General features: G+C 43.0%; 1 protein-coding gene and 1 pseudogene across 11 annotated transcripts in view; both read left to right on the plus strand.

Annotated features, from left to right (window-relative positions):
- DLG2 (discs large MAGUK scaffold protein 2) overlaps positions 1-26,575 on the plus strand; it is a 2,361,423-nt gene that overhangs the window by 1,951,664 nt on the left and 383,184 nt on the right. The gene's annotated exons all lie outside the window — the stretch shown is intronic.
- LOC138427223 (L-lactate dehydrogenase A-like 6B) lies at positions 15,094-24,197 on the plus strand (annotated as a pseudogene).

A 26,575-nucleotide genomic window follows, 5' to 3' on the forward strand; every position in this document is an offset into this window, starting at 1 on the left:
ATGAGGCTCAGAACTTTGTGTAGCAAAGTTTTATTAAAGTATAAAAGGGATAGAGAAAGCTTCTGACACAGACATCAGAAAGGGACAGAAAGAGTGCCCCCTTGCTAGTTTTTAGCAAGGAGTTATACACCTGTTAACAAGCTGCTAAGCAGATGGACAGGGGGCCTGGCATGCTGCAGTCCATGGGGTCGCAAATCGTCGGACATGACTGAGCAACTGAACTCAACTGAATCAGAGAAAAGAAAGCCCTCAAAACTGAGAGAGCTGCACCAGGCCCCCTCCCACATGCATTTTGAATAGCATTGGCAGGGGGTGAGTCATCCCCGGCTGTAAAACAATTGCCCTGAATCTTGAAAAAAGGCAGATTTCCAAGCAAATACATAGTTCATTAACATAGCTTAAGAAAAATATTTCCATAAGAAACACGCATTAGTTAGCTCAAGGTTCGAGAAAAGTTCAGTCAAAACCAGGTATCGTCATGACAACATAGGATTAGAAAAGAAAGGAAACGTCTGCCGCCTGCAGGTTATTTCCTCCTGCTGCCTGTGGACCCCTACCCCACCACATGTTACACACACACACCCACCCACACACACCCACCCACCCACCCACCCACCCACACCACACCCACACACACCCCACTACTTGTAAATGTGCTGCAAAAACAGTACATTGGGAACCATGTAAAAACGGACCTGATAACCCACAAGACAGCTACTGAAGGACTCAGCTAAAAGTAACCTTCAAAGTCTGAAATTCAGCTCAGTGATACCAATTTCAGCTTTTAACAAAGTGATATCTCTACATATGTGTTCTACCTAATACCAGATCTGTGAAACACTAGATGGGAAAAAAAAAAAAAAGGTTCATGATCAAATAAGGATCTAAGAAGTTCTTTATAACAAATAAAGAAATGCTATTAAAGCATTTTCTACCCTTACTTAACTAAAGAATATCCCCCTGCCCCTGCCGCTGGAATATGAGTTACTATCAAACTGGACATACTTTTAGAAATTCTGCCTTAAATTGATCTCCAGAAAAACTCAGGCAGGTGTTTTATTTGGGATAAGTAACATTTTCATGTTAAAATGTTAATTATAGAGCTCAGGGGGTGGGGTGGGGAGAGTGCAAACCAAAAATCAAAGATGAAGGAATTATTCCCCTCCATTGAGAAAGAGCCCACACAAACAGCAGGAGAAATTAGAGGCAGCACGTGGAGCATTAGATAAAGGATATTCTTTATACACATATTCTTTACATTATTTATTAATCTAGTTGCCTAAAACCAACCCACAAGACATTTCCTAAGTATCTACTAAGCAGCAGAAACTACTAGACGAATGTGCCCTTAGTGAATAAGGGGAGACAGACAAATAAATAGGTTATTTATAAAATAACACAGAAAGTGTAAATGATAAATCCTGAAAGGCAATGTCAAAGAATGCTCAAACTACCTCACAATTGCACTCATCTCACACGCTAGTAAAGTAATGCTCAAAATTCTCCAGGCCAGGCTTCAGCAATCTGAACCGTAAACTTCCAGATGTTCAAGCTGGCTTTAGAAAAGGCAGAGGAACCAGAGATCAAATTGCCAACATCCACTGGATCATCGAAAAAGCAAGAGAGTTCCAGAAAAACATCTATTTCTGCTTTATTGACTATGCCAAAGCCTTTGACTGTGTGGATCACAATAAACTGTGGAAAATTCTGAAAGAGATGGGAATACCAGACCACCTGACCTGCCTCTTGAGAAACTTATATGCAGGTCAGGAAGCAACAGTTAGAACTGGACATGGAACAACAGACTGGTTCCAGATAGGAAAAGGAGTACATCAAGGCTGTATATTGTCACCCTGCTTATTTAATTTATGTGCAGAGTACATCATGAGAAATGCTGGGCTGGAAGAAGCACAAGCTGGAATAAAGATTGCCCTGAGAAATATCAATAACCTCAGATATGCAGATGACACCACCCTCATGGCAGAAAGTGAAGAGGAGCTAAAAAGCCTCTTGATGAAAGTGAAAGTGGAGAGTGAAAAAGTTGACTTAAAGCTCAACATTCAGAAAACGAAGATCATGGCATCTGATCCCATCACTTCATGGGAAATAGATGGGGAAACAGTGTCAGACTTTATTTTTGGGGGGCTCCAAAATCACTGCAGATGGTGATTGCAGCCTTGAAATTAAAAGACACTTACTCCTTGGAAGAAAAGTTATGACCAACTTAGATAGCATGTTGAAAAGCAGAGACATTACTTTGCCAACAAAGGTCCGTCTAGTCAAGGCTATGGTTTTTCCAGTAGTCATGTATGGATGTGAGAGTTGGACTGTGAAGAAGGCTGAGCACCGAAGAACTGATGGTTTTGAACTATGGTGTTGGAGAAGATTCCTGAGAGTCCCTTGGACTGCAAGGAGATCCAACCAGTCCATTCTGAAGGAGATCAGCCCTGGGATTTCTTTGGAAGGAATGATGCTAAAGCTGAAACTCCAGTAGTTTGACCACCTCATGCAAAGAGTTGACTCATTGGAAAAGACTCTGATGCTGGGAGGGATTGGGGGCAGGAGGAGAAGGAGATGACAGGGGAGGAGAAGGAGATGACAGGGGATGAGATGGCTGGATGGCATCACTGACTCGATAGATGTGAGTCAGAGTGAACTCCAGGAGTTGGTGATAGACAGGGAGGCCTGGCGTGCTGCGATTCATGGGGTTGCAAAGAGTCAGACACGACTGAGCGACTGAACTGAACTGGGAACCACATGGGCACAAAGGAAAGGCTGTGCCCAGCCTGGGGTGTGGGAAGGCTTCTGGAGGAAAAGCTCCCCAACAAAGAGGACTCTGAGAAAGCAACAACAGTGGAGAATTAGGAATAAAATGCTTAGTATTTTTGAGAATCTGTGCTGAAATCATATTATGATTTCACTGAATCCTAATAACACTGACATCCTAATGTCAGGTTGAAGGCTTGCAGAAATTCAATTATTTGCCCAGAATCACAAAGACGGTCATTCAAAGGTGTCATTTGAATGACCATTGCTTCTGATACCAAAGCTATGCTCTTTCTGCAGTGCTAGCCTTTAGAGAAAAAATTGAACTTGGCAATTTGCTTATGTCTGAGGCCGCCTGCCCTCTAAGTCCAGTTAGTGAGAAAAACATAAATGCCTGAAATAATAAGCTATTTACAAGGAGAAATATGAGCTACCACAGGAAGCCACTGTACACATAGATTCTAAAATTGAGGAGACTGAAAGCAATCTCTAAAGCCTCTGAAGCTTCCCCTGAGGCAGGGACTGTGTGTTAGCATCTGTTCACTGATTAACACAGAACAGTTACTGGGCACAAGTCACTAGATGAATGAATGACTCATCCTTGCCCACTTCTCCGAAGGCACCCGGACTCCTAGGGCTTGTTGTATTCATCTGAAACCTTGGCCCCAAGAACCCCTTCTTTCCTGAAGACTCAGAATATCTTAAAACGTTTAGCTTTCTGGAAATGGAATGTATTTTCCAAAACAGACATATTCTTTCCTAACTGACTTATAGGAACTCTCAGAGATCAGCACGCATGCATGCTTAGTTGTTCAGTCATATCTAACTCTGCGACCCCATGGACTGTATAACCCGCCAGGCTCCTCTGTCCGTGGGATTCTTCAGGCAAGAATACTGAAGTGGTCTCACTTGTTTATTTTGATTTTGCTTCCATTACTCTAGGAGGTGGGACACAGAGGATCTTGCTATGATTTGTGTCATAGGGTGTTCTCCCTATGTTTTCCTCTAAGAGTTTTATAGTTTCTGGACTTAGATTTAGGTCTTTAATCCATTTTGAATTTATCTGTGTGTATGGTGTTAGGAAGTGTTCTAATTTCATTCTTTTACATGTAGCTGTCCAGTTTTCCAAGCACCACTTATTGAAGAACCTATCTTTGCCCCATTGTATATTGTTGCCTCCTTTGTCAAAGATAAGGCGCCCATAGGCGTATGGGTTTATCTCTGGACTTTCTCTCTTATTCCATTTGTTTATATTTCTGTTTTTGTGCCAATACTGTACTTAAAAGCTTTTGCACAGCAAAGGAAACTATAAACAAGATGAAAAGAAAACACTCAGGATGGGAGAAAATAATAGCAAATACAACAACTGACAAAAGATTAATTTCCAAAATATACAAGCAGCTTATGCAACTCAATACCAGAAAACCAAACAACCCAATCAAAAAGTGGGCAAAAGATCTAAACAGACATTTCTCCAAAGAAGACATACAGATGGCTAATAAACACATGAAAAGACGCTCAACATCGCTCATTATTCAGTTCAGTTCAGTCGCGTCGGACTCTGCGACCCCATGAACTGCAGCACGCCACGCCTTCCTGTCCACCTCACTCGTTATTAGAGAAATGCAAATCAAAACTACAATGAGATATCACCTCACATTGTTCAGAATGACCGTCATCAAAAAATCTGCAAACAATAAATGCTGGAGAGGATGCGGAAAAAAGAAAACCCTTTCTCACTGTTGATGGGAATGTAAATTAATACAGCCACTGTGGAAGACAGTATGGAGATTCCTTAAAAAAAACTAGGAATAAAACTACCATATGACCCAGCAATCCCCCTAGCATACACCCTGAGAAAGCCATAACTGAAAAAGACACGTGTTCCCAGTGTTCATTGCAGCGCTGTTCACAGTAGCCAGGACCTGGAAGCAACCTAGATGTCCATCGCCAGATGAGCGGATAAAGAGGCTATGGTACATATACACAGTGGAGTATTATTCAGACATAAAAAGGAAACCATCTGAGTTAGTGCAAATGAAGTGGATGAACTTAGAGCCTATTATACATAGGGAAGTAAGTCAGAAAGAGAAACGTAAATATCATATATTAATGCGTATATATGGAATCTAGAAAGATGGTACTGATAAAGCTATTTGCAGGGGAGCAATGGAGATGCCAGAGAAGGCAATGGCACCCCACTCCAGTGTTCTTGCCTGGAGAATCCCAGGGACGGGGGAGCCTGGTGGGCTGCCGTCCATGGAGTCACGCAGAGTCAGACACGACTGAGGTGAATTAGCAGCAGCAGCAATGGAGATGCAGACATAGAGACTTGCGGACACCGGAGAGCAGGAAGGAGGGGGTGGGACGAATGGAGAGAGTAGCCTGGAGACATAAACACTAACGTGTAATTAGATAGCCAGCAGGAGTGCGCTGCGTGCCTCAGGGAACTCAAGCCAGGACCCTCTGACAACCTAGAGGGATGGGATGGGGTGAGAGCAGGGAGGCTCACGAGGAAAGGGACAATGTACTCCTATGGCTAATCCAGGTTGATGTATGGCAGAAACATCGTATTATAAATTATCCTTAATTTTAAAAGAAAGAAAGAGCAAAACAGAAAGAATACTGGAGCGTGTTACCATTTCCTCCTCCAGAGGAGTCTTCCCAACCCAGGGATTGAGCCCAAGTCCCCTGCATTGGCAGGTGGATTGTTAACCACTGTACCACCTGGGAAGCCCAAATACTATCATAACGTTTGTTTAAAAATCTATTTGTAAAATACACTCTTCTTCCAAAAAGCTATTAAGTGATAAAGAGCCTTTCTTTGGTGATGCAAGCTTCAAAGGGTGAAGCAACACTTGATTCTGAGCCTTCTTCACGTACACACTGAAAATGCTCTATCACAGCTGACCCCGATAAAGAGGAACCTGTGCGGAGACCTCTCAGATTGTGAGGAAGGGGTGATCCTCAACTGAACGTGGATTGCTTTTGGACTGCTTTCCAATTTGGTTTTTCCTCTAGCTATTGTGCTAGCTAAGCCCTCATAACTGTTAAATTTGCCTCACCATTTCTAGGTACCAAGTCCCTTCCTGTGGACATTATCTTGACTTGATTCTGATAGCATCCCTTCAGGATAGGTAGGAAGATGATCACCTTGTTATTTTATACAGGAGGAAAGGGAAGGCTTCTAACTTGAAGCCAGGCATGGGTCTCCTGTAACAACCAGCTTCCTTGCCTGTGATGCTAACTACTCTAGGACTGTGCTTGCCAGGAGGGCCATACTGGATTTACCAGCCAGAGTTCCAGACAACAGACATCTGAGTGACTTAAATGGGAAAGGAATTTATTAGGGAAAGAACAGAGAGCTCACTGAACCCCAGGAAGACTGGGGAACCAAGCTCAGAAGCCAGGAAGGAAATTCTGCTGAAGGTCAGTCTGTTAAGCATGCTGTTCTTGAGGTCATTATCACAGGTCACTGACAGGCTGGCCACACTCCTGGGGGTGCTTGAAAGCCTCTCACTCTCTCTCCATGTATCTCGCACCTTAGTGTGGTGGTTCCGAGTTCCTGGCAGGCATATCTGCCTGGGCACCTACTCTAGCTGCGCTCCCCCACCTTTCTAGGGGGGACAAGACTGTACCTCCTTCCAGTCTTGGATTGCCCCCAAAGAAGGATATTTGGACACAGCAGCTAGATGATCAATGTCCCTTAGGAATCATGTGGCTCACTGAATTCTGTATGAGGAATCGTTTGGATCTAAGATCTTGAGATTCATAATAGTTTCTTAAACAGAAGAAATGATTCCTGGAGAGAGGCCTCCTTTGGGAAGGGCCAGGGCCAGCATTTAGGCAGCTGGCAGTGCCCTCCTAGCTCTGCTCATCTAAGCATGCCAACAAGCGATTCAAGCAAGGACAGGATATGGGCTCTGCCAATGTCTGTGGACCGTGAATAATATTTCTAATGGTGATTTTCTGTTTCCAGCTCATTGTGTCCCACAGCAATTAAAAATGTCTTCCTGAGATTAAGGGATTTACAAACCAGTGTACCTTGTCTGAGAAGTCTGTGTTGTTCTGTGAAACAGTTACAAACCCTTTCTAATAAATGAAGAATTAATGATCAGTTCTTTTGTATTGAATCCACATTTTGGTCTTTGAGAAAGATGAGGATCAAATCCAATGGAGCATGGCCTCCAGTTCTACTATTGGTTGGGACAGGAAAAATAAGGAAAATATATGTAGAAAAATATATTGTCTCACCCTGAATAAGACAGTACCATGAACTCAAGATATAATGGTGAATATGATGGGTTTCCCAGGTGGCTCAGTGGTAATGAGCCTGCCAATGCAAGAGCCACAGGAGATACAGGTTCAATCCCTGGGTCGGAAAGATCCCCTGGAGGACAAAATGGCAACCCACTCCAGGATACTTACCTGGGAAATCCCATGGACAGAGAAGTCTGGTGGGCTACAGTCCATGGAGTTGCAAAGAGTTATACACGACTGAGCACCTGAGCACACACACAATGAATATGATGGGTCCCATCTTTACCCTCATGGAATTTGAAAATTTGAGTTCTGAATGTGCTACCAGAGGGGAGCACACCCAGGGGACCTGACCTAGACTAGGGGACCAGGAATATGTCTCTAAAGAAATGATATCCGACCTTGGCCTTGAAAGATGTAGAAAAGACAGCCAGACCACGGGGCTGGGCAAGGAAGAAAACATGAAATGGGATAACAGCCTGCCCGCTGGCCCAGGAGACAGGGAGGGCACAGCGGGTGAGGTGATTTGGATACAAGGAGAGAGAGGGAATTCTGAGAGGGTGAGATTAGCGAGGAAGGAGGCACCTCATACACCTTAAGAGGGAATGAAGATGAAAGACAGCAGAAGCTTGTGGAAAGGGTTTAAGCAGATTATTCTGGCCTCCGATTTCCCCATGCAAACATCTGTATGGATGGGGGCAGGTATTCCTCACCCCAACATGCCATTTCTTGACACCAGCTAAGTGAAAGTGAAAGAGGCTCAGAACTGTCCGACTCTTTGCGACCCCATGGACTATGCAGTCCATGGAATTCTCCAGGTGAGAATACTGCAGTGGGTAGCCAATCCCTTCTCTAGGGATTGTCCCAACCCAGCTCTCCCACATTGCGGGCAGATTCTTTGAGCCACAAGGGAAGCCCAAGAATCTTGGAGTGAGTAGCCTATCCCTTCTCCAGCGGATTTTCTCAACCCAGGAATCCAACTGGGGTCTCCTGCATTGCAGGCGGGTTCTTTACCAACTGAGCTACCAGGGAGGCCCGGCTAAGTGTCCTATTAATTAAACTCAACTCTGACCCTAGAGATAGCATCACATTCCACAGGCTAAAGGCTCAGCCCCATAAGACTGCCCCCAACCCCACCCCACTACTTCAGAAACAAGTCCAGGTTGTCGCCTGTGCTTCTGACCAGCTGGTGGGTCACCTATTTGTTGACATTTCCAACGACCCCTTCCTTCAGCTCAATTAGTTTGCTAGAGCAGTTCATGGAAGTCAGAGAAACATTTCACTTACGAGATCACCAGTTTGTTATAAAAGGGTATAACTCAAGAAAAGCCTGATGGAGGAGATGCACAGGGCAAGGCATGGGCGAAAGCGCAAGTTTCCATGCCTTCTCCAGGCACGACACTCCCCACATCCCCACGTGTTCAACAACCCAGAAGCTCTCCATACTCTCGCAATTCATGGAGGCCTCGTTCATAAGCATAATTAAATATTTGCCCATAGGTGACTGAACTCAGTTTCCAGCTCCCATTCTCTCCCATAAGGTCTTGGGCTGGTGGGGGGCAGGGGGGAGCGGGCAGAGAGGAAAGAGGAGGAGGGAAGACTGAATGTTCTTACACAATTGGTTCTCCCTGCAACCAGCCTCCATCCCTAGTGGAGTCGTTAACACAATAAAAGACACCTTTGTCTTTCTGTCATCACTTTGGAAAATTCCAGGGGTTTTAGGAGCTCTGAACCAGAAACAGGAACAAAGACCAAATGTGTATTTCTTATAATAAATCATAGTATCACACAGGGAAATACCATGATTAGAGTTGATAGTTTCTGAGGTTGGTATGGAAGGTAAAAAAAAAAAAAGTACTAACTTAGAAATCAGGCAGACCTAGGATCCAGTCTTAGCTTCACCTTTTACTAACCTTGTGATCTTGATCAAGTTATTTCAACTTTCTAAGTCTCAGAGTCTCAGAATTTTATCCTGTAGGATAATGGAAGTCATACCGTTTGAAGTACCCACCACCTATGAAGTACACAATAAATCTCTTTTACCTCTTCTTCCTTCTTACACTAAGGTCAGTCATTTCTCCAGTGTAGACCACAAGGGGGCCTGCTGAATTAATCTCTTGGGAGAATCCAGGAAAGATTTCCAGGAAAGTTAACACTGGGTTCTATTTTGAAGACAAAAAGGACTTAGTCATTTGAAGAGAACAACTATGTATTTCCAGTTACAAGCAATCCTGGCCGTGGTTATGCTGAGGGCTTCTGCTGCTATGCCCAGGCTACATCCTCCCTACCCTGACTGCTCTACCTAATACCACCTCCTCAGCAGTTTCCTAGGTGCGAGTGTGCAAAGTCCCTTCAGTCGCGTCCAACTCTTTGCAACCCTGTGGACCATAGCCCATCAGCCAGGCTTCTGTGTCCGTGGAGTCTCCAGGCAAGAATACTGGAGTGGGTTGCCGTGCCCGCCTCCAGAGGATCTTCCCCACCCAGGGATCAAAACCTTGTCTCCAGCATCTACCTGCATTGACAGGCAGGTTCTGTACCCCTAGCACCACCTGGGAAGCCCAGCTGTCTAGCTGGAAAGGCTCTAAAACTTTGTGAGCTTTATCAAGTTTATCACTTGGGACACTAAGTTCCTTATCTGTAAACTGGGGATGATAATACCTCTCAGCCTTATTGTGAGCATAAATAAAGTATCTAAGCCATTGATGCAGTGCCTAATGAGTACTAACCGTTCATTCACGCAATAGCAGTTTCTTCACCAGCTAGTGTGTGTAAGGCACTATTGTAAGTGTTAGGAATATAAAAGGAAGGAAGGAAGGAGGGTGGAGAGAGAGAGAGAGGAAAGGAGGAGGGGAGAGGTAAGAAGGAAAGAAAGAAAATTGCTGCCTCACAGTGCTTCTTATATTCTAGTGGGAAAACCTTTTTTTTTTAAGTAGTCGATAATGAAATTATATAATCTATTAGGACATGGTAGTGCAATGAAAGCCAACAGAGCAATGTAAGGTGAATCTGAGGTGCTGGGAGAGGAGTGGAACGTTTCAATAAGGCAGTCAGAGTAGGCCACACTGAGGAGGTGACATTTTAGCAAAGAATGAAGGAGAGGAGAGTGGGCCAGGCCGACCTCTGGGACGCGGGAAGAGCTCTGCCTTTTTTATTTGAGGAATTCACTCTGGTGAGAGGAAGAGAAGGAAAGTGGGAGATGAGGACAGAGAGGTAATGGGTGAGTCACAGAGAGCACAGCCTCATCAGCCCCAATAAGGCTTTGCTTTCCTCTTAAGATCATGGCATCTGGTCCCATCACTTCATGGCAAATAGATGGGGAAACAGTGGAAACAGTGTCAGACTTTATTTTTTGGGGGGCTCCAAAATCACTGCAGATGGTGATTGCAGCCATGAAATTAAAAGACGCTTACTCCTTAGAAGAAAAGTTATGACCAACCTAGATAGCATATTGAAAAGCAGAGACATTGCTCTGCCAACAAAGGTCCACCTAGTCAAGGCTATCGTTTTTCCTGTGGTCATGTATGGATGTGAGTTGGACTGTGAAGAAGGCTGAGTGCCAAAGAATTGATGCTTTTGAACTGTGGTGTTGGAGAAGACTCTTGAGAGTCCCTTGGACTGCAAGGAGATCCAACCAGTCCATTCTGAAGGAGATCAATCCTGGGTGTTCTTTGGAGGGAATGATGCTAAAGCTGAAACTCCAGTACTGTGGCCACCTCATGTGAAGAGTTGACTCATTGGAAAAGACTCTGATGCTGGGAGGGATTGGGGGCAGGAGGAGAAGGGGACGACCGAGGATGAGATGGCTGGATGACATCACGGACTCGATGGACGTGAGTCTGAGTGAACTCCGGGAGTTGGTGATGGACAGGGAGGCCTGGCGTGCTGCAATGCATGGGGTCGCAGAGAGTCAGACACGACTGAGTGAGTGAACGGAACTGAACTGAGGGAAGGCAGCGCCATGGAGGGTTGTCAGCAGAGGGACAGGGCGTTCACTCACTCACGCTGCGAGACAGTCACCCTGGCCGCCATGTTGACAGCAGACTGCCGAGGGACAGAGATGAAGCCGGAGGCTGGCTGGGACTCGGCCTGAATGATGGAGGCGGGGCAGCTGTGGTCAAAGTGGAGGAGGTGAAGAATGATTGTGGATATGTTTAGAAGGGACAGTTAACAGAGTTCCTAAAAGCTTGGGTGTGGAGAAAGCTTCCTTTCTCTTCCCAAAAGAGAAAGAAAATGTGAAGGATGACTTCACGGTTTTCTACCTGAAAAATCACACAAGAAGAAATACTATTAGTGAGACAGACGCTCCGAAAGGTGGTGCAGGTGACAGAGGTGGACAGACTGAGGCCTGGAGTGTGGCCAGGTCCCCCTTGGGCAGAAAAGGAGGAAGCAGCAAAGGGGACAAAAGGAAAAGCCAATGAGGTAGGAGGAAATCAAGCAGGACCCCAGGAGCTAAATATTTCCAGAGGGTGAGGTCACTCAAATGTTGCTGGTAAGTCATGTTAAGATGGGAACTGAAAATTTAACTGCGGAATTTAATAACTTAGGGATCAAATGAAAACGGAGTTTCTGTAGTGTAATAGGGTGAGAAACTGTGGGAAGCAGATTCCGTAATGAAAGGAGAGAAGTTAATGACAATGAGTACCGGTATCGCCTTTGAGTCGTGCTAAAGGGGGGAATAAACTAGTATGGTCACTAGAGGGTAGAGTTTGTTTGGTTTTATAAAAGCAATTTTTTTTTTAATTTTTAAATCATACTTTTACTACATTTTGAGGCCAACATAACCCTGATACCAAAACATTGTAAGAAAATTGTAGGCCACAATCTTATGATTAATTAATCAAGAAGTGAAAGGCAAAGCAGAAAAGGAAAGATATACCCGACTGAGTGCAGAGTTCTAAAGAATACCAAGGAATGATAAGAAAGCCTTCTTAAGTGAACAATGCAAAGAAATAGAAGAAAACAATATGATGGGAAAGACTAGAGATCTCAAGAAAATTAGAGATACCAAGGGAACACGTCTTGCAAAGATGGACACAGTTAAGGACAGAAAGAGTAAGGACCTAACAAAAGCAGAAGAGATGAAGAAGAGATGGGAAGAATACACAGAAGAGCTGTCTAAAAAAAGGTCTTGATGACCCAGATAACCACAGTGGTGGGATCACTCCCCTAGAGCCAGATATCCTGGAGTGTGAAGTCAAGTGGGCCTTAGGAAGCATTACTATAAACAAAGCTAGTGAAGGTGATGGAATTCCACCTGTTTATAATCCTAAAAGATGATGCTGTTAAAGTACTGCACTCAATATGCCAGCAAATTTGGAAAACTTAGCAATGGCCACAGGACTGGAAAAGGTCAGTTTTCATTCCAATCCCAAAGAAGGGCAAAGCCAAAGAATGTTCAAACTACTGCACAATTGTACTCATTTCACATGTTAGCAAGACAATGTTCAAAATCATTCAAGCTGGGTTTCAACAGTTCATGAACCAAGAACATCCATATGTACAAGCTGGTTTTAGAAAAGGCAGAGAAACCAGACATCAAACTGTCAACATCCATTGGATCACAGAAAAAGCAAGGGAATTTCCAAAAACAAACATCTGCTTCTGCTTCATTGACTACGCTAAAGCCTTTGACTGAATGGATCATAACAGACTGTGGAAAATTCTTAAAGAGATGGGAATACCAGACCACTTTACCTGCCTCCTGAGAAATCTGTATGCATGTCAAGAAACAACAGTTAGAACCAGACATGGAACAATGTACTGGTTCCAAATTGGGAAAGGAGTACGTCAAGGCTGAATATGGTCACCCTGCTTATTTAGCTTATATGCAGAGTACTTCATGAGAAATGCTGGCCTGGACAATTCACAAACTGGAATAAAGATTGCCAGGAGAAATATCAATAACCTCAGATATGCAGATGACACCAGTCTAATGGCAGAAAGAAAAGAGAAACTAAAGAGCCTCTTGATGAAGGTGAAAGAAGAGAGTGAAAAAGCTGGTTTAAAACTCAACATTCAAAAGACTAAAATCATGGCATCTGGTCCCGTCACTTCACAGACTTTATTTTGGGGAGCTCTAAAATCACTGCTGACGATGACTGCAGCCATGAAATAAAAAGATACTTGCTCCATGGAAGAAAAGTTATAACAAACCTACAAAGCATATTAAAAAGCAGAGACATCACTTTGCCAACAAAGGTCTGTATAGTCAAAGCTATGGTTTTTCCAATAGTCATATATGGATGTGAGAGTTGGACCTTAAAGAAGGTTGAGTGCCAAAGAATTGATGCTTTTGAATTGTGATGCTGGAGAAGACTCCTGAGAGTCCCTTGGATGGCAAGGAGATCAAACCAGTCAATCCTAAAGGAAATCAACCCTGAATATTCATTGTAAGGACTGATGCTGAAACTAAAGCTCTAATATTTTGACCATCTGATGTGAAGAGCTGACTCATTAGAAAAGACCCTGATGCTGGGAGAAATTGAGGGCAGGAGGAGAAGAGGGTGACAGAAGAAGAGATGGTTGGACGGCATCCTCAACTCAATGGATGTGAGTTTGAGCAAACTCTGGGAGATGGTGAAGGACAGGGAAGCCTGGGGTGCTACAGTCCTTGGGGTGGCAAAGAGTCCAACATGACTGAGCAATCGAACAATAAAGGCTCAGTTGTTTATTTGTAAAGTGGAGATCATAATAATTATCTTCCTTGTAGAGCTCTTACAAGAATTAAATGAGATAGATGCAAAAATCTTTACTAAAACATGAGCAAACCAAATCCATATGTATATAGATTATAGATTATTATGGTCACAGCCAAGTTGTGATTTTTCTTCCCAGGAGTGAGAGGTTTAGTTTAACATTTCAAAATCAGTTATCTAGCAGATACAAACTATTATATATAAAACAGATAAACAACAAGGTCCTGCCAAATAGTACAGGGAACTATATTCTATATCCTGTAATAAACCAGAATGGACAAGAATATGGAAAAGAATATATATATTCTGAATCACATTGCTGTACACCAGGAACCAACACAACACTGTAAATCAAGAATACGTCAAAAAAAATTTTTGATTATTGTAATTGACTGTATTAATAGAATGAAGGAAATAAATTATAAAAATCTTACAATCATCTCAATACATACCAAAAAAATCATTTAATACATTTTTCTTAATTGGAGGACAATTATAACAGTATTTATAACAATAGCTATTTGTACATACCAAAAAATCACTCAATAATTTTTTCTTAATTGGAGGTAATTACAAAAGTTGATAGAAATGATCTAATAGGGAGGAGAAAATTGGTGTTTTATTTATCATTCACCTAAATATATATATACATGCACACACATATACATATATATTTACATATATTTAGAGACAGAGGAAAGGAAGAGAAGAGGTGGGAAACACTTCATTTACTTGACTGAAATGCTTCTGTTTTAATTCTTTGATTCATTCAGTATCTCCTATTGGTCCATTTTATTTAGTGCTATATTCCCAGGGCAGGAACAGGGCCTGGCACTTCATAGGTGCTCAATAACGACAGTATGACCGTCAAGTGCTGTGCTAGGTGATGGAAGGATGAGATCCCACCTTCATGGAGCAGTAACCCAGTGAAGAGACAGGGCGTGAACGTGGTTATAAGGCGTGGCCAGTGTGATAGAAAGGGACAATCACGCCATTTGTTTCCATCTCTCGTCCTGCTGTTTTGTTATTTAAATCAGCCGTGTTAAGTTCCTTGGTATCACCCCGTCTCCTTTATCGCCACCACTCCCGCCTCACCACGGCTGGCGCTCAGTGACTGGCAGCTGAGAGGCGTCGATGGGCACCCTGTCAGCAGCACTCCGCCCCGCGTGGGCCCCCTCTCTCGACCACCCCAGAACTCCCCAGGGAGGCTTTGGCCCTTGCTTCCTAACTTCCGCCCAGCTTCTGAGCAACTGCAGGATTTGAAGCAGAAGAAATCGCGGATCATGAGGCGTGAACTCCGTTGTTGGTGTGCAGGTCTGCGTGTGACTCATGAGGGTGATGGAAAGGGCAGGACCCATGAGAAGATCACGATATGCCCAGCTTTAGGAATACAGCGTTAAATAGTGGGGTCTCTGCCCCCAGGTCCTCAGGTCTAATGGGAGGTCAGAGCAAGGAGGATGGAGGCAAATCCTTAAATAAGACCATATTAAGGAACATAAGGAACCTGGACAGTATATAGTGAAAAGGAAGAAACTCTGGGGCCGAAAAAAGGAATGAAGCCAGACAGATGCCATCACATCTCCAGGATATAAACTTGTTCAACCTCTGAAAAATCGTCTCACATATTGCCCCCGTGGAAATTACCACTTTGAAGTAGATTGGGTTGGGAGAGGTGGGGACTCATTCTCTGAAATTATGTCTAAAAACTGAAGGCATACAATTTCTGAAAGCAGAATTCCTAACATACAGTAGATGCTGAGAACATGTTTTTATTTTCCTTTCTTTCTTTCTTTCATTTTATTTTTACTTTACTGTACAATACTGTATTGGTTTTACCATACATCAACACGAATCCACCACGGGTGTACATGCGCTCCCAAACATGAACCCCCCTCCCACCTCCCTCCCCATAACATCTCTCTGGGTCATCACCGTGCACCAGCCCCAAGCATGCTGTATCCTGCATCGGACATAGACTGGCGATTCGATTCTTACATGGTAGTATACATGTTACAATGCCATTCTCCCAAATCATCCCACCCTCTCCCTCTCCCTCTGAGTCCAAAAGTCCGTTATACACATCTGTGTCTTTTTTGCTGTCTTGCATACAGGGTCGTCATTGCCATCTTTCTAAATTCCACATATATGTGTTAGTATACTGTATTGGTGTTTTTCTTTCTGGCTTACTTCACTCTGTATAATCGGCTCCAGTTTCATCCATCTCATCAGAACTGATTCAAATGAATTATTTTTAATGGCTGACTAATACTCCATTGTGTATATGTACCACAGCTTTCTTATCCATTCATCTGCTGATGGACATCTAGGTTGTTTCCATGTCCTGGCTATTATAAACAGTGCTGCGATGAACATTGGGGTAGATGTGTCTCTTTCAATTCTGATTTCCTCGGAGTGTATGCCCAGCAGTGGGATTGCTGGGTCATAAGGTAGTTCTATTTGCAATTTTTTAAGGAATCTCCACACTGTTCTCCAAAGTGGCTGTACTAGTTTGCATTCCCATCAACAGTGTAGGAGGGTTCCCTTTTCTCCACACCCTCTCCAGCATTTATTGCTTGCAGATTTTTGGATCACAGACATTCTGACTGGTGTGAAGTGGTACCTCATTGTGGTTTTGATTTGCGTTTCTCTAATAATGAGTGATATTGAGCATTTTTTCATGTGTTTGTTAGCCATCCGTATGTCTTCTTTGGAGAAATGTCTATTTAGTTCTTTGGCCCATTTTTTGATTGGGTCGTTTATTTTTCTGGAATTGAGCTGCAGGAGTTGCTTGTATATTTTTGAGATTAGTTGTTTGTCAGTTGCTTCATTTGCTATTATTTTCTCCCATTCAGAAGGCTGTCTTTTCACTTTGCTTATATTTCCCTTTGTTATGCAGAAGCTTTTAATTTTAATTAGATCCCATTTGTTTATTTTTGCTTTTATTTCCAGAATTCTGGGAGGTGGATCATAGAGGATCCTGCTGTGATTTATGTCGGAGAGTGTTTTGCCTATATTCTCCTCTAGGAGTTTTATAGTTTCTGGTCTTACATTTAGATCTTTAATCCATTTTGAGTTTATTTTTGTGTGTGGTGTTAGAAAGTGATCTAGTTTCATTCTTTTACAAGTGGTTGACCAGTTTTCCCAGCACCGCTTGTTAAAGAGATTGTCTTTACTCCATTGTATATTCTTGCCTCCTTTGTCAAAGATAAGGTGTCCATATGTGTGTGGATTTATCTCTGGGCTTTCTATTTTGAGAACATGTTTTTAGTTAAAATATTTTTTAATATCAGAAAGGAAGGAAAGTCACATTTGAAACCATGTGACTATCATTTGTAAATGACAATTTTAGAATGACATTTTAATTATTAAGATCAAATTGCAGGTAGAGGAGTGAGAACAGAGACTGGTTTGGTGAAACTAACCAGGCAGTGTGCCCAAGATGATCACCAGGTGAACTAGTTAATCTAGTTAAAAGCTTCAGGAGTTCAGAGGAGAGAGAATTTTATTAAGTATGGAGGAAGCTGAAGGAAAGTGTTTACAGAAAGCATTTAAGTAGGTCTCAAATACAAGAAGAGCAGGCCTCCCACCTTCTCCCAAACCTGTGTCTCCACAGTTCTTCAGTGACATTCTGTGTTCTCCTTTTGGTCTTGATTTGTTTTCAAGAATATTTTCCCCAACTGATTTGGAGTTTTCTTGAGGATAGATGTACAGGGTCTAACCCGGGGCTCCACACTCAGAGGTGTTTATGAGTGATGAATTAACTTAGCAAATGAAAGAACTTGAATAAATCTTCCCTAAGGGGAAGGGAAAGCTTTTAACTGTTTACTTCAAATTTTTCACTGAAATGAAAATTTTTTTAAGTTGCTTCTGCCCTTATGATCTAATATATCACCTCAGTTTTCTAGCTGCAGTGCAGTCTGAGAGAGAGAAAACCGAGACGCAAAGCTTACAAGAGAAATGGCTGAAGTGCGGGTGGGTAGATGGTATCCCAAGGGTAGCGTTTTCTTTCCTAGAAGAAGCTCTTTCTAGACGGCATACTTGCCGTGCTTTGGGGATGTCAGGACCCCCTTGCACATCCGCAAACTAGTAAATCAGAAAATACCTGCTTTTCCAGCCCCCAAGCCCACATAAATATCTGCTCCTAGAGAAATAACCTCTAAGGATTCTTGTCATTGGGAACATCTACTCTCTGTCCTCAGACTTACGAAGCAAATCACTCCGAAAACCAGAGAAGTTAAGTAGTGCATCCAAAGCGACACAATTAAATGGAAACCTGGACGTTGACCTACTCTTTGCTTATACGTTTTTTCCCAGTTATTGTGTTTTCACATGCTGTGGCTTATGAACCTAGTACTCCAAGCTACAACAAACAGCACCTTCAGATTGAAGCCTGATCCTTCAGTCTGAATCATGTTTACCGTGTTACACACAAAACGTTTAGGTAACCTGCCTGCCAATGCAGGAGACATAAGAGACCCGGGTTCGATCCCTGGGTCAGGAAGATCCCCTGGAAGAGGAAATGGCAACCCACTCCAGTATTCTTGCCTGGAGAATCCCATGAACAGAGGAGCCTGGTGGGCTACAGTCCATTGGGTTGCAAGGAGTAAGACACGACTGAAGTGATTTAACACACATCCTTAATCTAGTAGTACTATATGAGGACAAGGATAATAAGTCGTTGTTTCTGAATAGTTTTTTCTGATTTACAGAGCAATTTATGTTTTCATTTTCAAAGCAACCTTGACACAGACAAGAAACACACCATTATCTGTAATACCCACTTTTCACAAAGAAACCAAGCCACAGAGAAGTTAAATGGTACCTCCAAAGTCATAACATTAAATGAAACCTGGTGATTTAGCGGCTGTTTTCTTATTCATTCTCCCAGTTATTTTCATACACTGTGGCATGCAAACCGGGTGGTCCCAGATACAATGAAAACATTACCCCTGTGGCTATTCTCCAAGAGTCCACAAGATGGCAGTAAGGGACAGATATTGCATACACTTGCATTCACCGGTGCCATCTGGCCTGTTTGCTGAGTGTTTGTACTGTTGTACGTAATAAAACTGATTGTTAGCCTAATGCTAGAGTATTCAAATATCATTCGGAGGACTTCCCTGGTAGTCCAGTGGTTAAAGTTCTGCCCTTTCATCGTAGGGTGCACAGCTTCAACCCCTGGTCAGGAAACTAAGATCCCACATGCCACACAATGGCCTGTACACACACACACGCACACACACACACACACCCCCACACCCTCCCACACACCCACACACACACCCACACACACACACACACACCACCCCCCCCCACACACACACACACACCCCCACACACCCACCCACACCCGAGGAGGAAATGGCAACCCACTCCAGTGTTCTCGCCTGGAGAATCCCATGGACAGAGGCGCCCTGGGGACTGCAGTCCATGGGAATCGCAGAGTCAGACAAACTGAAGCAACTTAACACAGCACATACGTATATATACATATAATTCATAGAATAAAAGTGAATTAATATGTTAAAGTAAAATTTGTGACTTCATTGCTGTTTGTTTCCTTTCTTTTTTATGAGAGTCCCATTTTTTAAAGACACAAAATGCTAAGAATCAGCCAGGAGCCCTAAGAGCCAAACAAGACTGCTTGAGAAAATGAAAAACGTTGCTCCTGCCTAAACATAGACTAATCGATGATTCTCTTGGTTGAAGGAAAGGAAAAGAAGGGTCGGTGAAGGGCCAGTAGTTAATCTTCCATATAATTTAATTGCTTGTTATTTCTCTCTGTTCAAAATCTACCCTGGAGGAAACCATTCCTGATCGACCTTGTTGAATGATGCCGTGACTCAAGCTACAAAATATTCATCTCCTGTGTCGCTAATAGGCATGGTTTAGTGCAACAGAAGCTGCCCTAAACTATGACCATTTTTTTCATGTGTTTTTCTTATTCTACTCACAGATTTGTGATAGAATTCAGGCGACTGGAAACTACATTTTGCTTTCACTTTTTAAAATCTGCTTCCATATTCAATACATATGGGTCTGAGTTAGTTGTCCCAGAACTGCAAGCATCCCAGAAAAGCATACTCTCTGTATTAAGCATAAATGACATCGAGTGTTTATCAGCATCTCCTTTGTATAGTAGACAGTACACCTCAGTTCAAAAAGATGGCAGTGAGTTCACATCAGACCTGAAGCGTTTTAAAACGGGCATCAGCTATCTCTGGTGTAAAGTCCTTTGGGAACTCTCCCACGCCGCAGATTTCTCGTTTTCCTCTCCTCCTGACTTCTTTCGTCTGATTACCTTCCAATTCATGGTCATTTCTCATTAAAAACACATCTGTCGTTTTTGCTCCATTGTAAGAGACTCTCCTTTCACTTCATTGTATTTTGTAATCTCGGTTTTTTTATTCCCCGAGAAAAATTCTGATTGCAATCTATTAAGATAATATGTTTTTCATTCCCTTACACCAATATCTACTTAAAACTTCTGTTAGGAAATGAGATATGCCATTCTGTTCATTTATCCTCCCTTCCCTGACTACAGCAAACTTGATCGAGGTCTTCAGGTTCTGCGCTCCCTTGCTCTGTGGGATGTAGTAATGACGAAGCCATTTGTCATGTCCTCAAGATCCATGTAGTCTAGAGGAAGTGAGTAGGTCCACCCAGAGCGATGGCAGAAGTTCAGAGAGACAGGCATTCAGAGAAGAGGCTAAACCTGACCCTCTTGTGAGGATGTGATCTGGGGAGGATCCACGCTCTCCTCAGAAATGAGCTGACCTCCCAGATTCTCCCCATAAGTCCTAGATAAACTATCTTTTCATTAGGCCCCAAGGAAAGAGCATGAAGTCCAATGCAGAAGTAAAAGCTAGGGCTGCTCATGAATTCTAACCAACTGGAGTCAACGAGATAGGAGATACAGAAGACTCATCAGGCCTCTGATCAAGGCTGAGGCATTTGAGCCCTGGACCCATAAAGGGAAAAGCAAACAGTTCCCAGTGGTGGACACGATGAAACCCGACCAGCTCCCGAGCACCTTCCCCCGTGGCTCAAGGGACAAGAATCCACCGGCAATGCAGGAGACACAGGTAGACACAGGTTCATCCCTGGACTGAGAAGATTCCCTGCAGGAGGAAAGGGCAACCCACTCCAGTGTTCTTGTCTGGGAAAGCCCACGGACGGAGGAGCCTGGCGGGCTGCAGTCCACGGGGCTGCAAAGTCAGGCACAGCTGAGCACAGCACAGCGCACCCCCTCAGAGTCCTGCAGTCAGAGGACGGACGCTCGTGGTGTCTGAAGACCCTTCCAGCTCCGACAGTCTAGGGATGTGTGTTTGAGAGAGCTTTGGGATACTGAAAAGAAGCACTGAAGCTTCCAAACATTTCATTTAGGACTAACTACTAAAGATTTCCCTTTAACAAAAGCTTTTAAAAACTAAAAATTGAAGGCATGCATTCATGTTTTTTCAGTCTGTTTGGCTATAATTTACTTATCAGGATAAAGTCAAAATTCCTCCATATAGGTTTGTTTTTTAGCTTGTGCATTCTCATCTCTTAAAACCCCCTTCTTTGCATTATCTACTCTCCCCTCCTCACCTGCTTCTCCTAAATAGGTCATTTCTATTCATCCTTTTCCTGAGTCAGGAAGATCCCTCTGGAGAAGGGAATGGCTACCCACTCCAGTATTCTTGTCTGAGAAAATTCCATGGACAGAAGAGCCTGGTAAGGCTACAGCCCACGGGGTCACAAAGTCAGACACGACTGAGCAATTAAACACACACATACATTCATCCTTTAGATCACATTCACTTGTTACACTCTCTGAACACCCGCTTTCAAAATCCCTCTCAACACGCACGGAGATGCCCCCAGGTTAGGCACCCATCTTAATAGACTCAGAGACCCAGTACTTTCCCTCTCACAACACGTACCACTCTAATTTGTTAACAACACATTTAATGCTCCATTTTTCTCTCTAGATTGTAAGCCAGGACAATGTCTATCTTGCTTTCCTGACACAGGATAGATATCCTATAAATATTTCTATTTCTAAATATCCTATAAATATAGATATCCTATAAATATGAATGAATGAATAAACTAATTATTTTAAGTCAGTAAATTCTGGATAAAGACCTAGTAAAATAGTACATGACATTGTATATCTCTGTTGCCCTGGATGATGTTACAAACTGTCCCTACAGGTTGACTCTTTAAGGACTACAGCTGACAGGAGTGTGTGTAACCTAACAGTATTTGAAGAATGTTTTAAGACTAACATCTTAAAAATAGAAGAGTAATAATTATACTTATGTCTTTCATATAACAGGGGCTTCCCTGATGGCTCAGATGTTTAAAGAATCTGCCAGCAAGGCAGAAGTTCATATATCATAACACCTGGGTTCCTATAAAAACCACTAGAGGGCAATGAAAGCCAGCTTGAAACATCTTTTAGAGGAAAGAAGAGTAAAAATGTTTTTCTTGGTAAAATCTGGACAGATGATCTTATGTTGGGGATAGTTAAAGGAACTGTAGGCTATAGTTTCTGTGATTATGGGTTGAGCAGTTATAATTACCTTTCTCGTGTGGTCTAAAAACCTAGATTATCTGTGATCATAACATCCCTTTACATTTTATGCATGATCTCATTTGAACCTCACACAACATTGTTGTTTAGTCGCTAAGTCATGTCCGACTCTTTGCAACCCCATGGACTTTAGCCTTTCAGGCCCCTCTGTCCATGGGATTTTCCACAACACTAGCAGGGAATACATTCTTTCCCCATTTTCCAATGAAAAAACAACTGAGGTTCAAGAGGTATTAATGTAGTAAGTAGCCATAAGGAACAAAATTAGTGGCACAAACCATGTAAATACTTGTTGGCTGCTTATATTTACCACTCATACAAAATTCCTTGCTAAGGCAGACAATCTGGGAGAATACAGTCCCAAAATTAATTACAGCAATTTAGAATGGAGACATAAGGCAGTAGCTTCTTAGCAGAAGATCTTGTGGTTCGAGGTGACCACAAGGTACCATCTGATGATGATGTCAGAATATGTACCTAGAACCTATTTACAGAAATAGGCTGCTGGGGCCTAGAAAGGGGACAAGCTTCTGACCTTCACACTGGCTAGACCCGTCCTCGGGCTATATGGACCGTTCCAGTTGCTACATTTTTGAAATCAAGAAACAACAGACAAGAGCTAATGTACAAGATATATTAGCGAGTTAAGGAGAAATCAGGATGTCCTAAAGGGGGTATGAGAACAAGGGATATGGGGTTAGCTATAGTAACGCTTAGGCCCATTGGCGCTGGAGTCAGAAAATGTGGATATGACTTGGTATTCACACTGAAAACTAATCATTCCAGGGACCTGGGTTGGTTTATTACGTATATCAAATATGGAAGCTAACATGGGTTTGTAAAAGGCTCGCCCTATGATTCACTTGCTGTAGAAGAAGCCTCTTGACTATCTTAGTCTGAGCCGATGGGAGATGTCCTTTCTGGAGGCTGGGTGAAGGCCTGGGTAGGTCCCTGGGTGGCAGGCGTGGCCTTGCACAGTAGCAGGGGAGGGAGATGCTGAGCCTTCGGAGGCTTTTCTCCAATCTCCTCCTCCACCTCTTGCATAAGCAGACATGAGGTGGGTTCAGGGAGTTCTAAGGGCCAGCTTAGAGGGGGCGCTGTGGGGTTTTTCTTCACTTGAGGATGGCTTAGTGTCCCCTGCAGGTGGCAGGCATCTCACTGCTCACCCCTGTCACCATGAATTTACGATGAATTTCACTTCCCAGAAGGTCATTCTTCACAATAAGATATAGGAAGCAGATTGGTTGGCCTGGCCTCTGCTATCACCATTTTTTCAGAAGATGTGAACGATGAACTTGCCTCTGTGGGTATATTGACGAAGGCAAATTGAATGATGAAACACCAGATCTTGAGCATGGCAGTCCTTTTATGAAAATGCCAAATGCTGTTTCCAGGAGAGGTTATCTTGTCCCTGCAAACTCCACCTAGTGATTATCACAGCAGGTGCACATCAGGAAGAAGGAGAAACACGCCTTCATTTAATCCACCGAAATGTGACTGTCTTTGACGTTTTAACATATTGTCCAACACAATCCCCATGGCTGGCAAACTGATTATTGCTTCTAATCTAATGGATAGCTCATGTGGCCTAGAAGTTGAATGAACTTCCCCAAATTGTGTTATTGGAAGCGGCCATGATTTGGACACTGCCCATTTCCCTTCCTCAGTTGGGCAGAAGCTTGGTGTCCTCTCTGAAAGCTGTCATGGGTGGATCCTTGGAAAACGTGGAGACGCACGTGTTCCTGTGTGGAGTGAACATTGCTGATGATCCTCGGAAGGATCTGAACTCAGATGTAAGAACTGATAAAGATCATGAGCAGCGGGGAAACATCAACAAAGTGATTGTCGATGCCTATGAGATTATTGAAATGAAAGGCAATGCAGCTGACCTTTGAACCACACAAGTTTGAAGTTTGTCAGTCTACGTATATGCAGATTTTTTTTCTATATTCAAAATTCTCCAAGCCAGGCTTCAGCAATACGTGAACCGTGAACTCCCTGATGTTCAAGCTGGTTTTAGAAAAGGCAGAGGTACTAGAGATCAAATTGCCAATATTCGCTGGATCATTGAAAAAGCAAGAGAGTTCCAGAAAAACATCTATTTCTGCTTTATTGAATATGCCAAAGCCTTTAACTGTGTGGATCACAATAAACTGTGGAAAATTCTGAAAGAGATGGGAATACCAGACCACCTGACCTGCATCCTGAGAAATCTGTATGCAGGTCAAGAAGCAACAGTTAGAACTGGACATGGAACAACAGACTGGTTCCAAATAGGAAAAGGAGTACGTCAAGGCTGTATATCGTCACCCTGCTTATTTAACTCATATGCATAGTACATCAGGAGAAATGCTGGACTGGAAGAAACACAAGCTGGGATCAAGATTACTGGGAGAAATATCAATAACCTCAGATATGCAGATGACACCACCCTTATGGCAGAAAGTGAAGAGGAACTCAAAAGCCTCTTGATGAAAGTGAAAGAGAAGAGTGAAAAAGTTGGCTTAAAGTTCAACATTCAGAAAATGAAGATCATGGCATCCGGTCCCATCACTTCATGGGAAATAGATGGGGAAACAGTGGAAACAGTGTCAGACTTTATTTTGGGGGGCTCCAAAATCAATGCAGATGGTGACTGCAGCCATGAAATTAAAAGACGCTTACTCCTTGGAAGAAAAGTTATGACCAACCTAGATAGCATGTTGAAAAGCAGAGACATTATTTTGCCAACAAAGGTCCATCTAGTCAAGGCTATGGTTTTTCCAGTAGTCATGTATGGATGTGAGAGTTGGACTGTGAAGAAGGCTGAGTGGTGAAGAATTAATGCTTTTGAACTGTGGTGTTGGAGAAGACTCTTGAGAGTCCCCTAGACTGCAGGGAGATCTAACCAGTCCATTCTGAAGGAGATCAGCCCTGGGATTTCTTTGGAGGGAATGATGCTAAAGCTGAAACTCCAGTACTTTGGCCACCTCATGAGAAGAGTTGACTCATTGGAAAAGACTCTGATGCTGGGAGGGATTGGGGGCAGGAGGAGAAGGGGATGACAGAGGATGAGATGGCTGGATGGCATCACGGACTCAATGGACATGAGTCTGAGTGAACTCTGGGAGTTGGTGATGGACAGGGAGGCCTGGCTTGCTGCGATTCATGGGGTCGCAATGAGTGGGACACGACTGAGCGACTGAACTGACTGACTGATGGCACTATACTATCCATGCGCGATTGGTTAAATTCCTGAGTGCAAAACAATGGATACAGAGGAACCACATATAGAGAGGACCCAACTATTGGTTATAGGTGGATTTTTCAACTTTACAGAGGGCCAGGGCCCCTATCACCTCCCTCACCCAGTGCTGGCCAAGAGTTAACTATTTCTTGGGCCACTGGCCCATCTGTAGCTGATTTAACACAAAGTCTTTTAACACACAGTATTTTGCAGACTCTTGAGAACATCCAGGGATTCCCTGGATGTTCAGTGCTTAAGACTCCATGCTTCCGCTGCAGGCAGTGGGGTTCCATCCTTGGTCGGGGAACTAAAATCCTGCATGCCACGTGTTGCAGCCAATGAGGAAAAAGGAAAAAAAAATACAGTACATCCAGTTTCCACCAATTAAGGACCTCTATAGAATAAATGATGTATTCCTTAGTGTTCCTTGTACCACGGGAGAAAATGATATTACAGACCTTATACAGAACCTTGACAAGGTTCATCAGAGTTGGGGGGGAGGGGGAGTGCAGAAATACCTTGGGAAATTCAGAAAGAGTTCAAGCTTTAAAGTTTCTTAAAGCTACCATCTTGAAGTTATTGAAGAAGAGAGAGTAGGTATGGGACTGTAAATGTTAAACCTATAAATAAACTTTAAACCCCAAGAATTGGCAAGAGGAAAGTGCGGAGAGTGACTCCCCCATTTATTTAGCCCTCCAGGTCTTTTATTTAGCATCCAGATGTCAGATGCCATTTATTTTTTACAATCCGAAGTGATTGTGTCAAACAAGGTGTTTCTGGTACCTCCAACATATCGCTACTCGTCTTATATATATACATTTGTAGTTGCCATTTGGTTCAAAAGAATCTATGATGTAGGTGTTTACTGTGTTATAGAAATTCTTATTTTAAGCTGGGGGGAAAAGTTCTAATTCCTTTAAATACATACTAATTATATTGCTCTGGCTGACTTATTCCTATGTTTATGTATGTACTATTTTTAAAAGTTATAACTGCTTCAGTAAGGTAAAAATAAAGTACATACACAAAGGGGAAAAAGTGGATCTG

Source organism: Ovis canadensis, chromosome 21 (assembly GCF_042477335.2).
Source record: "Ovis canadensis isolate MfBH-ARS-UI-01 breed Bighorn chromosome 21, ARS-UI_OviCan_v2, whole genome shotgun sequence".
Taxonomy (NCBI): Eukaryota; Metazoa; Chordata; class Mammalia; order Artiodactyla; family Bovidae; genus Ovis; species Ovis canadensis.